The 13,150-nt window shown below is 33.8% G+C and overlaps 2 long non-coding RNA genes across 2 annotated transcripts; both read left to right on the forward strand.

The window, feature by feature from the left end:
- The first annotated feature begins 2,207 nt into the window (after nt 1-2,207).
- Nucleotides 2,208-5,340, forward strand: LOC128157042 (uncharacterized). Its single transcript, XR_008239787.1, has 2 exons — nt 2,208-2,785; nt 5,042-5,340. It is a non-coding gene; the product is annotated as an uncharacterized LOC128157042 (long non-coding RNA).
- A 4,198-nt stretch (nt 5,341-9,538) lies between these two features.
- LOC128156357 (uncharacterized) lies at nt 9,539-12,560 on the forward strand. Its single transcript, XR_008239706.1, has 2 exons — nt 9,539-9,998; nt 12,262-12,560. It is a non-coding gene; the product is annotated as an uncharacterized LOC128156357 (long non-coding RNA).
- The last annotated feature ends 590 nt before the right edge of the window (nt 12,561-13,150 follow it).

The raw sequence follows: 13,150 nt of genomic DNA on the forward strand, positions 1-13,150 counted from the left end.
TCCGTAACGCGTGTCCACAACACTGCCAAAGGACTAGTCGAAAGCATTCTTTCCAAGAGCCAGAGAAATTCTCGGCCAAATGGATCCTTCATTAATCCTGACATGTTTACCTTCTACGGTAGGAGCAGTTCTACTGCGGACAAGGATATTCCTCCAATGCCGTTGGTACCGAAATCTTTGACGGTTTCTTCATCTCCTTCTGATGCTCCTGTGGAGATTCTTTGCCCGGATCCTTTGGAATTGGAACCATCAGCGAAGAGAGGACGAGTCCCACAGTTCTGGAAAATCTTTCCAGGGATCGTTCAGTGTGTTCCGTTCTTCCACTTGATGTGCCCACGCAGACCAGGTGTCAGGATCTCCCCCCGTTTGCCTTCCCCGAGGTTCCCGAGAGCCAGGAAGACATCTTGGCATACATTCAATGGTTAGAGGGATTGTCATTCTCGGTGCAACAGAAGAAAAGGGTGGCGGAGGAGAAGCTTCGTTCTGTGACGTCCAACACTCCGGATCTGCTGGCGGAGAGGAAAACCTGCGTTTGCGTAAGAAACTTGCAGATCTGAAGGTGGCCCATCTTCTTTTTCTTGAACTGTGAGGTATTCTCCATACATGTTTCCTTCTTCAATAATCCCTGTGATTTGTGACTGTTTCCTAATTATTAACTGTATGTGGACTTGTGTCTAAATTATTTATATTTCTTGAATCTGTAATATGATATTAATTGTTCTTCTTGTAAAATTCCCTTTTTTTATTGTAACGATACATAATTTGTATTTACTGTAGTATAAAATATGTACATACATACGTATGTATGTGATTATGTATGTTATATGAATAGCTATATATAGCATAGATATCAAACAGTATTTGTTTTTCAAATATCTCAAGTGATTTATTATATTTATGAACTGTTTCTTGAGATGTATATGTATATCCATTGTAATGTGAGCTTATCTGTTACATTTTTTTTATTACACTTCGTATATTGGACTTATGTATATATCATATACCTAGTAGTGTATCAGCCCTGATTCACGTGTTTTGGACTAGTTGAGACAGCAACCGGAAGCTAGGGCTGTATCGCCCTCAAGGCTGATATATTTCTCTGTCTCAGCCCGTCGCTAAGGGAGTGTATTGCCCTCAAATTTTAAATCAATAATTCCCATATATCTCTGCTTTAAATTAAGACTAGTTTGTGAAATAACGATAGAATAACGAATAAATTATACAAAGCATCACCTTAAACGTCTGAATATTTTTATTTATTGCCGAAAATTGAAAAACAATAATTCAAAAATAGTGCTAAAGAGCTTATAGCTATGTTATGTAAATGTCAACAATACGGTGTGTCGATGTATCTATTTTTGTCCAATATGCAATGTTGACCCGTGCACGCACGCACGGGTCAAAGTCTAGTTATTACTTGTTATTCTTGTTATATAGTGCTAGTTAAGGTCTTCCGTTGGAAACGGAAGACCTTTCTATTATTGTGCGGGTTAAGATTTTTCTTATTAGGGTTTTCCGTTTTTCAACGGAAAACCCTTCTGTTATTCTACTGTTTCTTATTAGGGTTTTCCGTTTTTCAACGGAAAACCCTTCTGTTATTCTACTGTTTCTTATTATTATTTTTTTTTTTTCCCGCAAATTTTGTGCACGAGATTTCTCGAACATTTTTTGTCTGATTGCTATGAAACTTTCAGGGTATGTAGATGATATTAATATCTCTAGACTTTTTTTTCAAATTTTTAAAATTCACTTCCGGTTATGAGTTATTGCCCTTTAATTGAAAATTGGGGGGTCTTTTGTCCAGAGTTGATCTCGGGAACTACAGATGATAGATGCATGAAATTTAGCGAAATTGTCGGTAACATTTTATAATTTTGCTGGCATAAAAAGTTTGGTAATTTCTTTGTTAGTTTTTGAGCTATTTGTCGCCAAAGTTTAAGATTTTTTCGGGGCTGAAATTTTGTTGCTTTTTGTATTATAACCTTTAAACTAAAAATATTTTGTTAATACATATAGAACAAAAGTTGTTTAGAATAACGAGAGCTTTCATTTAAAATTAAGAAAAAAGGGCTGGCCCCTATAATTAGGGGTCAGCAGCTCATACACGTATTTTTCTGATAGCAAAAATCGTTATCATTTTATGAAAAAAAATTAATTTAGTTATTGTTAATATATTAAATAATGTCATTTGGTATCAAATTAAACAAGTTCTGTCCTATATTTTGTTTCAAATTTCATAAAAAAAATATGTGAGAATCGTACATGAACGAGTTAATATGTCTACATAGACACACAAGCGAACAAATGCCACATTAAGCCCAGGCATTTACTGCATTACGTTGTGTTGCGTCTTAGATAAATTGTTGTGATTCAATTTCATTTTTTTCATCTATATCATTTATGAATTCAATGAACACACATTATTTAAACGTTCTATGTGCAACTATTTGTCGGGGCGCCCCTGTTTGTGACCCCCGCGCGCGCGCGCCGAATGTAAACAGTAACGAACGGCATTGTAGAAAAGAGAGAGCCGTAATGCAGAAGAGAAGTTGTGTATTCTTTCGGTGTACACATGCATTTTCAATTTGCTGTGTAACATATGAACATGCACAGGGAACAATACTACATATTTGTTTAAGGAGGATATTTTTCTCGTGTGAATCGGTTACGAGGAAATTCTGACAGCCACACTTCTGTCGACGATCAGCCGTTGATAAGCTACGAGTAATAAAGGAGAAAAGATGGACATTAAAGTGTGTGATTTATGTGGATGTTACTGAAGAAGGTGAGGCTTTTACTCCTTTTAAAGTTTCTTGTTAACTGGTTAAAATTTAGTATATAGTATAGATGTACATGTAAGTACGTGCACACTGTTAGATGTTTTTGTTATGGTGTGGGTGTTTGTTTACTAACGTGTAATTTTTACATGTTTCATGGGTGTTTAGACTCGCTCGAGGTTCATGGGGGACTGGAAAGGGTAACTGAATTTATCTATTTAAAAAAATAACAGATTGTGAATTTTCAACTCAAAATTCAAAGCAGGGTCTAATTAGAAACATATCATATATTCTTGTGCAGAGGACTCCAAATGTAGTCATGAATACCCTGTAGACATAACTTCAAGTAAATAAAATTGGTTACTTCAGACTTCAGAGTTAAAACATGACTTTAATATCTTTATGATGCCGATCATTGTATCATTAAAGAGGTATAGCAGACCAACGGGTACCCGGTACATGTACTTGTACATGTAGGTTACAAGTTAGAACTATGCCTACCATTCTACCAGTTCACATAATTTTTCTTGTTTAGCAGTTATGATGTGTACTTAAATTGTCCTTGTTAATGTTTTAAATGTAATTTTTTATTCTCTTTTTTTAATCTGACTACTGGCAGTACTGGCGTGCGATCAGTTCTCGCCGAGGACCATTTCTCACTGGTGCACTGTTACATCATATTTTCGTATATAATTTTATGTGTTGATAAAATGACGTAACAATGCACTGGTGAGAAATGGTACTCGGCGAGAACTGATCGCACGCCAATATTGATTAATTACAGACAAAAACTGAAGGTTGCGAGTGTTATTTTTAATTGAACAACATTGTTTAAAATAATTCTTTATATATGTGACGATCAGACCGGTTTGAATACCAGTGCCAGATAGCTCAGTTGGTAGAGCACCTGACTAGAGATTCAGGGGGCCCAGGTTCAAATCCCTTCATTATTTCTCCCATCCTGTTACAATATTGGTGTTGTGACCAACCCCTGGAACTAACAGGTTAACTCGATCCTGCCAGGGATGATCTTCGAGGGTGAAGATCATTTAAGGGGGAGGAATGTGGCGGTCAGACTGGTTTGAATACCGGTGCCAGATACATGTAGCTCAGTTGGTAGAGCACTTGACTAGAGATTCAGAGGGCCAGGTTCGAATCCCACTTTGTTCCGTCGTTATTTCTCCCATCTTTTACATATACATGTATATCAGATATATGACAGATGATTAAGGTCATCACATGTTTTGCAAGATGCAATAAGTGTTAAAAACCTTTACTTTACAACAGAATACATTTAAGTGAATATTTATGTTTCTTGTTATTATTTGGTGTGGTTTTCTTGACAGTGTCGCATAAACAATTTACCCGCTCCTAAAACACAAACTTTCTTTTTGTGGATTCAGCTTACCGCTGATTGGCTGCTGTTGCAGCAGACAAATAAGATATGCACGCACAAAACACAATGAACTTATCAGAGAATGAGTTGAGTTTATTTAAACTGTTGGAATTTGGGTATTTTTTTTTAAAATGTATACTTGTGACAAAACATATATGTGGTACAACTACATACAGCTGTAGCTTTATGAAGAAAATTTTGGTTAGACCATATATACCTATCATGCAAGTAAATGATATTTACAAAAAACTTGCAATTTATGGCGCACGAAATATACGCTAGTTTTATAAAGATTTACATACATGTAATGTACCACATTCTTTGAAAAATAATCTATTAAAAATTCTTCATTAAGTTTACTCATACATGTTTTATGCTTATTACATGTAGTATTGTTTTTAAAACATGTAATTTATAAGAAAATAAACAAAAACCCTCGCTAAATTTATTTGCAAACAAAAAATACACAGTAGAATTGATAAAAAATGGTATACCAGAAGCTAATACCAGTACATGTACTTTGACGCTGTTCGGTGGGTAATATTCGTTTGTAATTTACGAATTGAAATATTGACTGTTGCACTACAAGTATGGTAATAAACTCTCTCTCTCTCAAACTCTCTCTCTTTCTCAATTTGATAAGTGTTTATACCTATGAAAATTTTTTAATATTATATTATGACTTGATATGCAAATTTTTGATCTTGTACTGCCTAAATGTTATGTCATGTATTGGGATATGTCATACTTATTACACTGCATGGTCAGTGTATTTTTTACAGAAATACTATGCATATGTTAATGTAAACACAGCTATTACTAGTACATGTATGTAAACACAGCTAATTATTTTTTTTATTTATTTCAGCTCAAAACAGACTCTTGTTACCACATGGCTTTTACCGGTACCTGTTGATTCTTGTGGGTCAGCTCCTGAGATTAACCTGTCACCTCTATCCACATGCATATTCCTTGTGTTCTACAGACTATTTACTGGTAATTCAAATTAAATCCGATAATGCATGAACAATAATGGAACTTGAAGAAAGCATCATGCCATGTTGTGGTTTGTGTTTGATAAGAAATTATGAAAACAAAATTAAGGCTGTTTAAAGAAATTCATAATTGCTGTGAAAATTTGTTTTTCAATAAAAGTATACAATTATGTTTCCTTTATTTTTTATTTCATAAAGATATTTAGATGTGTTTACATAATTGAAACCCCCCCCCCCTCTATTTAATTGTCTGCATTAAGATTACATGTAGGATATGTAAATGTACATTTGACTTTGAAATAACATCTGCTATGATAATTACTTTTGAAATGAACAAGAAACAACCTATTTCTACCTTTCTAAGGTATATATGCATAAAAAAGTAGAAAAACATGTCAAATTTGAACATTTTTCATTGAAATCAACTCTGTCTCCAGCTACCTGGGTGTGTTTGAATTTAATTCTAATTTAAGGCAGATGTCTAACTTGTAGGTTGTAACTTACTGTTTTAGCATGGTTAGAAGAAGACTAGAAATCAGAATAGATTAGATATTCACTAAATATGATTGTTAGCTTACTTTTTTCATGAAAAAAAGAAATCACAAGCAGGACAGCTGTCTATTTGTTAATTAAAATGGTACAAATCATACAATAAACAAATAAAGATCACATTTTAGAATCATTGATGATTGTTTTCAAATATGTGTGAGAAATGACTCAAGGAAATTGCCACATGTTTCATAAAATTAGGTAAAACATTTCAAACCATGACTTTTTATGAAAATCAAAAGATTGGGGGGTGGGGGGTATACATGTAAGGGTATTTCTAAGTGATGTGAAGCTTTTATCATGATTATATCATGTAGGCATATGTTGTATTGAATAAGGTTTCTTTTTAAAGGTGGTTGAACAAAAGTTGACCTCTAAAAGGTCAGATAAAGATGTTTTTACTATGGAGAACCCTGTAAATCTGTGTTTACTAAAGGAAATTGGAAATGGTGGGTTCACTTAAATGGCCATATTTTTATTAAACCTCAATGGAATTGGCAATATGTGGTATTCTTCTTCTCAGAATTGCATTAGCTTTCTTATTCTAAGACAAACCGTCTTTTCATAAAAATGTTAGTGTACTAAGTTAAAGACACAAGGAACAGTTTCGGATAAAGTACCGTCAATATTTTTGTAAAATTGAGAGTGACTGTACTTGAAGGTTTATCATTGTTGCGTAGATTCATGAAATGAATTTTAATGATTTCCAATAGTTAGAGGGATGTGTCTTGTTGGAATTGGTAAGCAATATTAAGGCCCCTAATTTTAAGTACATGAGAAGCAGAAATAAATTGTGAACCTTGCGGCTATGACAGATATGTTGACTTTACAGTGAAATTGAAGGTTACAAACGGGAGGTTATATAACATGAAATGTAGGTGGATGGGATATTATATGCCTATTTAGTATTTACTGGGTATGAGGACAATAGCAAGTTTATTGTCCCCCAAGACAGCAAATATTTAATGAGGCAAAGCCAAGGGAAATAGTAGCTGTTGAATGGGACAATAAACTTGCTATTGTCCGAATAGTCAGTTAATTGGTATTTCATTATACAGAAGAAAACTTTATTTGTCAGCGATGCAGAATTTCTTGATGATAAACAAATTAGAGTTAAATCAAACTTTGTATTTAATGTGGCGATCTTATTAGGTCAGAGGTGTTCCGAGTTTAAGGTGATATGGGACACTTCCATGTTGTGACGTATTGTTTATCGAAATAAACAATAAAATAAAGTGTAATTATATAAGTACTTGTAGTTTCTTCTCAAAAATGGTCACCTAACTCCTTAGCACAGTGGGTTAGAGGGTTTACTAGGAACCTGTAAGTCATGAGTTCGAATCCCGCTGGGGTTTTTACAATTTTTACCTTTTCAAATATTTTTAAAAGCTATTTTTTGGTTAAATATTGTAAAATTTGAAAATTCTAAACCGGTGAAAAGTTTTCAATTATATAGTACTTTAATCCACATTAATATCGACAGATGTCCCATACCACCTTAAAAAGGAGGGAAATCAAATTCTGCTAATGAATGGTTTTGATGACTATTCACCATGGTCAGATAGCATGGATACTATTTTAGATAAAAAGGCATGTTTATGAGGGCGCCTTCTAGTGATCAATTTGTCGGTCTGTCCATCCGAGATGGCTTGACAGGAGCATAGCTTCTCTCCCCTTGGCCCAATCTGGCTCATACCTCATCCACAGGGTTCCTTTGGTTGAAGGATGTGCAGTGACCTTGAACCATGTTTTTAGGTATAAGGTTAAGGTTATAGCAGAATTATATATATAAAATCCTTGTCTGGGGCATATCTTTTTTCCCTTTGGTCCAATCTGGCTAATACTCACAGAGTGTCTCTATGGTTAAACGATGTGCAGTGACCTTGCATGAAATTTCTAGGTAACGGGTGAAGATCATATCGGATCATGCAAAAATCCTTTTTTGAGAGCATATATAATTTCTACTAACCCCTATTTGGCTCAGACTTCACATAAGCAGAGCTTTTGAGTAAAGGGTGAAAGGGTGTTTAGTGACCTTGAACCTATTTTCAGTGAAAAGAAACTGTGAAGGTCATATCAGAATTATATTTTTAAAAATCCTTGTCCGGAGTATATCTTCTCTCCCTTTGCTCCATTCAGCCTCATACTTTACCCACATGATGCCTTTGTTCAAAATATATGCAATGACCTCGAATGATATTTGTAGATGAAGAGTCAAGGTCATATCAGATCACACAAAAATCCATATTTTAAGAGCATAGATATACTCTCCTTTTAGCCCCTATTTGGCTAATATTTTACCTTTACAGAGTTTATTGGTTAATGGCGTGCAGTGACCTTGAACCAAGTCTGTCAATGTGAAGGTCATAGCAGATCTTTTTAAAATTAGTTTTAAATAGTAGATTATTTTCCAAATATGCTTAATCTTGGTCAGATTGAACAAAAATGCATGTATGTTAGGGGGAATGAAATTGAATTAAAAGTTCTATGCCAGCTGGAAAAATTTCAAGTTATAGGTCAAGGTCAAAGCAGAATTCTCTGAAATAACATAAGCGGGGCCCTTTGAAATGTTCACCATTTCAATGTTGTCTGGTTCATAGTAATTTTACATAGAAAATATTCAAAGAAATACAGTAAAGTAAACTTAACATCGATAAGTTTCTGACAATTAATGACGCAACGAACACACAGTACGAAAGGTCAACCTTTTGAAAAGCAGTGAAGAGGAAAAGTTGCTCAGAATTATGTTTTAAACAAAATTGATTTTTTACATAAATTTTAATTTTGCATTCTGGGTTAAGAAAAAAGATGTTAGTTCAAGGTAAAGTAAACTTGTACCTAAAATGAAGTCAAATTTGTTAAGTCGTACTTAAACACATTGGTTTTTTTGTTAAGTCGTTCTTAAAATGGTTAAGGGTTTTTGGTTAAGTCGTACTTAAAACATTCGGATCATGTTAAGTTGTACCAAGAATCATTCGATTTTTTTTATCTTTTTGTACTTAGGTTTCTGTTACTAGATTAAGAACTCTGCTTCTTAGACGTACTTCTAGCGTTGCTTTCGACATTAGCGGAAAACCCACTCGTTGCTTTGCAACGAGCTTTGCTCTAGTTATTATTTTTTTTTTTTTCCCGCAAATTTTGTGCACGAGATTTCTCGAACATTTTTTGTCTGATTGCTATGAAACTTTCAGGGTATGTAGATGATATTAATATCTCTAGACTTTTTTTCAAATTTTTAAAATTCACTTCCGGTTATGAGTTATTGCCCTTTAATTGAAAATTGGGGGGTCTTTTGTCCAGAGTTGATCTCGGGAACTACAAATGATAGATGCATGAAATTTGGCGAAATTGTCGGTAACATTTTATAATTTTGCTGGCATGAAAATTTTGGAAATTTCTTTGTTAGCTTTTGAGCTATTTGTCGCCAAAGTTTAAGATTTTTTCGGGGCTGAAATTTTGTTGCTTTTTGTATTATAACCTTTAAACTAAAAATATTTTGTTAATACATATAGAACAAAAGTTGTTTAGAATAACGAGAGCTTTCATTTAAAATTAAGAAAAAAGGGCTGGCCCCTATAATTAGGGGTCAGCAGCTCATACACGTATTTTTCTGATAGCAAAAATCGTTATCATTTTATGAAAAAAAATTAATTTAGTTATTGTTAATATATTAAATAATGTCATTTGGTATCAAATTAAACAAATTCTGTCCTATATTCTTTTTCAAATTTCATAAAACAAATATGTGAGAATCGTACACGAACGAGTTAATATGTCTACATAGACACACAAGCGAACAAATGCCACTTTAAGGCCCAGGCATTTACTGCATTACGTTGTGTTGCGTCTTAGATGAATTGTTGTGATTCAATTTCATTTTTTTCATCTATATATTTATGAATTCAATGAACACACATTATTTAAACGTTCTATGTGCAACTATTTGTCGGGGCGCCCCTGTTTGTGACCCCCGCGCGCGCGCGCCGAATGTAAACAGTAACGAACGGCATTGTAGAAAAGAGAGAGCCGTAATGCAGAAGAGAAGTTGTGTATTCTTTCGGTGTACACATGCATTTTCAATTTGCTGTGAAACATATGAACATGCACAGGGAACAATACTACATATTTGTTTAAGGGGGATATTTTTCTCGTGTGAATCGTTTACGAGGAAATTCTGACAGCCACACTTCTGTCGACGATCAGCCGTTGATAAGCTACGAGTAATAAAGGAGAAAAGATGGACATTAAAGTGTGTGATTTATGTGGATGTTACTGAAGAAGGTGAGGCTTTTACTCCTTTTAAAGTTTCTTGTTAACTGGTTAAAATTTAGTATATACACTGTAGTATAGATGTACATGTAAGTACGTGCACACTGTTAGATGTTTTTGTTATGGTGTGGGTGTTTGTTTACTAACGTGTAATTTTTACATGTTTCATGGGTGTTTAGACTCGCTCGAGGTTCATGGGGGACTGGAAAGGGTAACTGAATTTATCTATTTAAAAAATAACAGATTGTGAATTTTCAACTCAAAATTCAAAGCAGGGTCTAATTAGAAACATATCATATCTTCTTGTGCAGAGGACTCCAAATGTAGTCATGAATACCCTGTAGACATAACTTCAAGTAAATAAAATTGTATACTTCAGACTTCAGAGTTAAAACATGACTTTAATATCTTTATGATGCCGATCATTGTATCATTAAAGAGGTATAGCAGACCAACGGGTACCCGGTACATGTACTTGTACATGTAGGTTACAAGTTAGAACTATGCCTACCATTCTACCAGTTCACATAATTTTTCTTGTTTAGCAGTTATGATGTGTACTTAAATTGTCCTTGTTAATGTTTTAAATGTAATTTTTTATTCTCTTTTTTTAATCTGACTACTGGCAGTACTGGCGTGCGAGCAGTTCTCGCCGAGGACCATTTCTCGCTGGTGCACTGTTACATCATATTTTCGTATATAATTTTATGTGTTGATAAAATGACGTAACAATGCACTGGTGAGAAATAGTACTCGGCGAGAACTGATCGCACGCCAATATTGATTAATTACAGACAAAAACTGAAGGTTGCGAGTGTTATTTTTAATTGAACAACATTGTTTAAAATAATTCTTTATATATGTGACGATCAGACCAGTTTGAATACCAGTGCCAGATAGCTCAGTTGGTAGAGCACCTGACTAGAGATTCAGGGGGCCCAGGTTCAAATCCCTTCATTATTTCTCCCATCCTGTTACAATATTGGTGTTGTGACCAACCCCTGGAACTAACAGGTTAACTCGATCCTGCCAGGGATGATCTTTGAGGGTGAAGATCATTTAAGGGGGAGGAATGTGACGGTCAGACTGGTTTGAATACCGGTGCCAGATACATGTAGCTCAGTTGGTAGAGCACTTGACTAGATATTCAGAGGGCCAGGTTCGAATCCCACTTTGTTCCGTCGTTATTTCTCCCATCTTTTACATATACATGTATATCAGATATATGACAGATGATTAAGGTCATCACATGTTTTGCAAGATGCAATAAGTGTTAAAAACCTTTACTTTACAACAGAATACATTTAAGTGAATATTTATGTTTCTTGTTATTACTGTATTTGGTGTGGTTTTCTTGACAGTGTCGCATAAACAATTTACCCCCTCCTAAAACGCAAACTTTCTTTTTGTGGATTCAGCTTACCGCTGATTGGCTGCTGTTGCAGCAGACAAATAAGATATGCACGCACAAAACACAATGAACTTATCAGAGAATGAGTTGAGTTTATTTAAACTGTTGGAATTTGGGTATTTTTTTTAAAAATGTATACTTGTGACAAAACATATATGTGGTACATACAGCTGTAGCTTTATGAAGAAAATTTTGGTTAGACCATATATACCTATCATGCAAGTAAATGATATTTACAAAAAACTTGCAATTTATGGCGCACGAAATATACGCTAGTTTTATAAAGATTGACATACATGTAATGTACCACATTCTTTGAAAAATAATCTATTAAAAATTCTTCATTAAGTTTACTCATACATGTTTTATGCTTATTACACGTAGTATTGTTTTTAAAACATGTAATTTATAAGAAAATAAACAAAAACCATCGCTAAATTTATTTGCAAACAAAAAATACACAGTAGAATTGATAAAAAATGGTATACCAGAAGCTAATACCAGTACATGTACTTTGACGCTGTTCGGTGGGTAATATTCATTTGTAATTTACGAATTGAAATATTGACTGTTGCACTACAAGTATGGTAATAAACTCTCTCTCTCTCTCAAACTCTCTCTCTTTCTCAATTTGATAAGTGTTTATACCTATGAAAATTTTTTAATATTATATTATGACTTGATATGCAAATTTTTGATCTTGTACTGCCTAAATGTTATGTCATGTATTGGGATATGTCATACTTATTACACTGCATGGTCAGTGTATTTTTTACAGAAATACTATGCATATGTTAATGTAAACACAGCTATTACTAGTACATGTATGTAAACACAGCTAATTATTTTTTTTATTTATTTCAGCTCAAAACAGACTCTTGTTACCACATGGCTTTTACCGGTACCTGTTGATTCTTGTGGGTCAGCTCCTGAGATTAACCTGTCACCTCTATCCACATGCATATTCCTTGTGTTCTACAGACTATTTACTGGTAATTCAAATTAAATCCGATAATGCATGAACAATAATGGAACTTGAAGAAAGCATCATGCCATGTTGTGGTTTGTGTTTGATAAGAAATTATGAAAACAAAATTAAGGCTGTTTAAAGAAATTCATAATTGCTGTGAAAATTTGTTTTTCAATAAAAGTATACAATTATGTTTCCTTTATTTTTTATTTCATAAAGATATTTAGATGTGTTTACATAATTGAACCCCCCCCCCCTCTATTTAATTGTCTGCATTAAGATTACATGTAGGATATGTAAATGTACATTTGACTTTGAAATAACATCTGCTATGATAATTACTTTTGAAATGAACAAGAAACAACCTATTTCTACCTTTCTAAGGTATATATGCATAAAAAAGTAGAAAAACATGTCAAATTTGAACATTTTTCATTGAAATCAACTCTGTCTCCAGCTACCTGGGTGTTTGAATTTAATTCTAATTTAAGGCAGATGTCTAACTTGTAGGTTGTAACTTACTGTTTTAGCATGGTTAGAAGAAGACTAGAAATCAGAATAGATTAGATATTCACTAAATATGATTGTTAGCTTACTTTTTTCATGAAAACAAGAAATCACAAGCAGGACAGCTGTCTATTTGTTAATTAAAATGGTACAAATCATACAATAAACAAATAAAGATCACATTTTAGAATCATTGATGATTGTTTTCAAATATGTGTGAGAAATGACTCAAGGAAATTGCCACATGTTTCATAAAATTAGGTAAAACATTTCAAA

Source organism: Crassostrea angulata, chromosome 1 (genome assembly GCF_025612915.1).
Source record: "Crassostrea angulata isolate pt1a10 chromosome 1, ASM2561291v2, whole genome shotgun sequence".
NCBI lineage: Eukaryota > Metazoa > Mollusca > Bivalvia > Ostreida > Ostreidae > Magallana > Magallana angulata.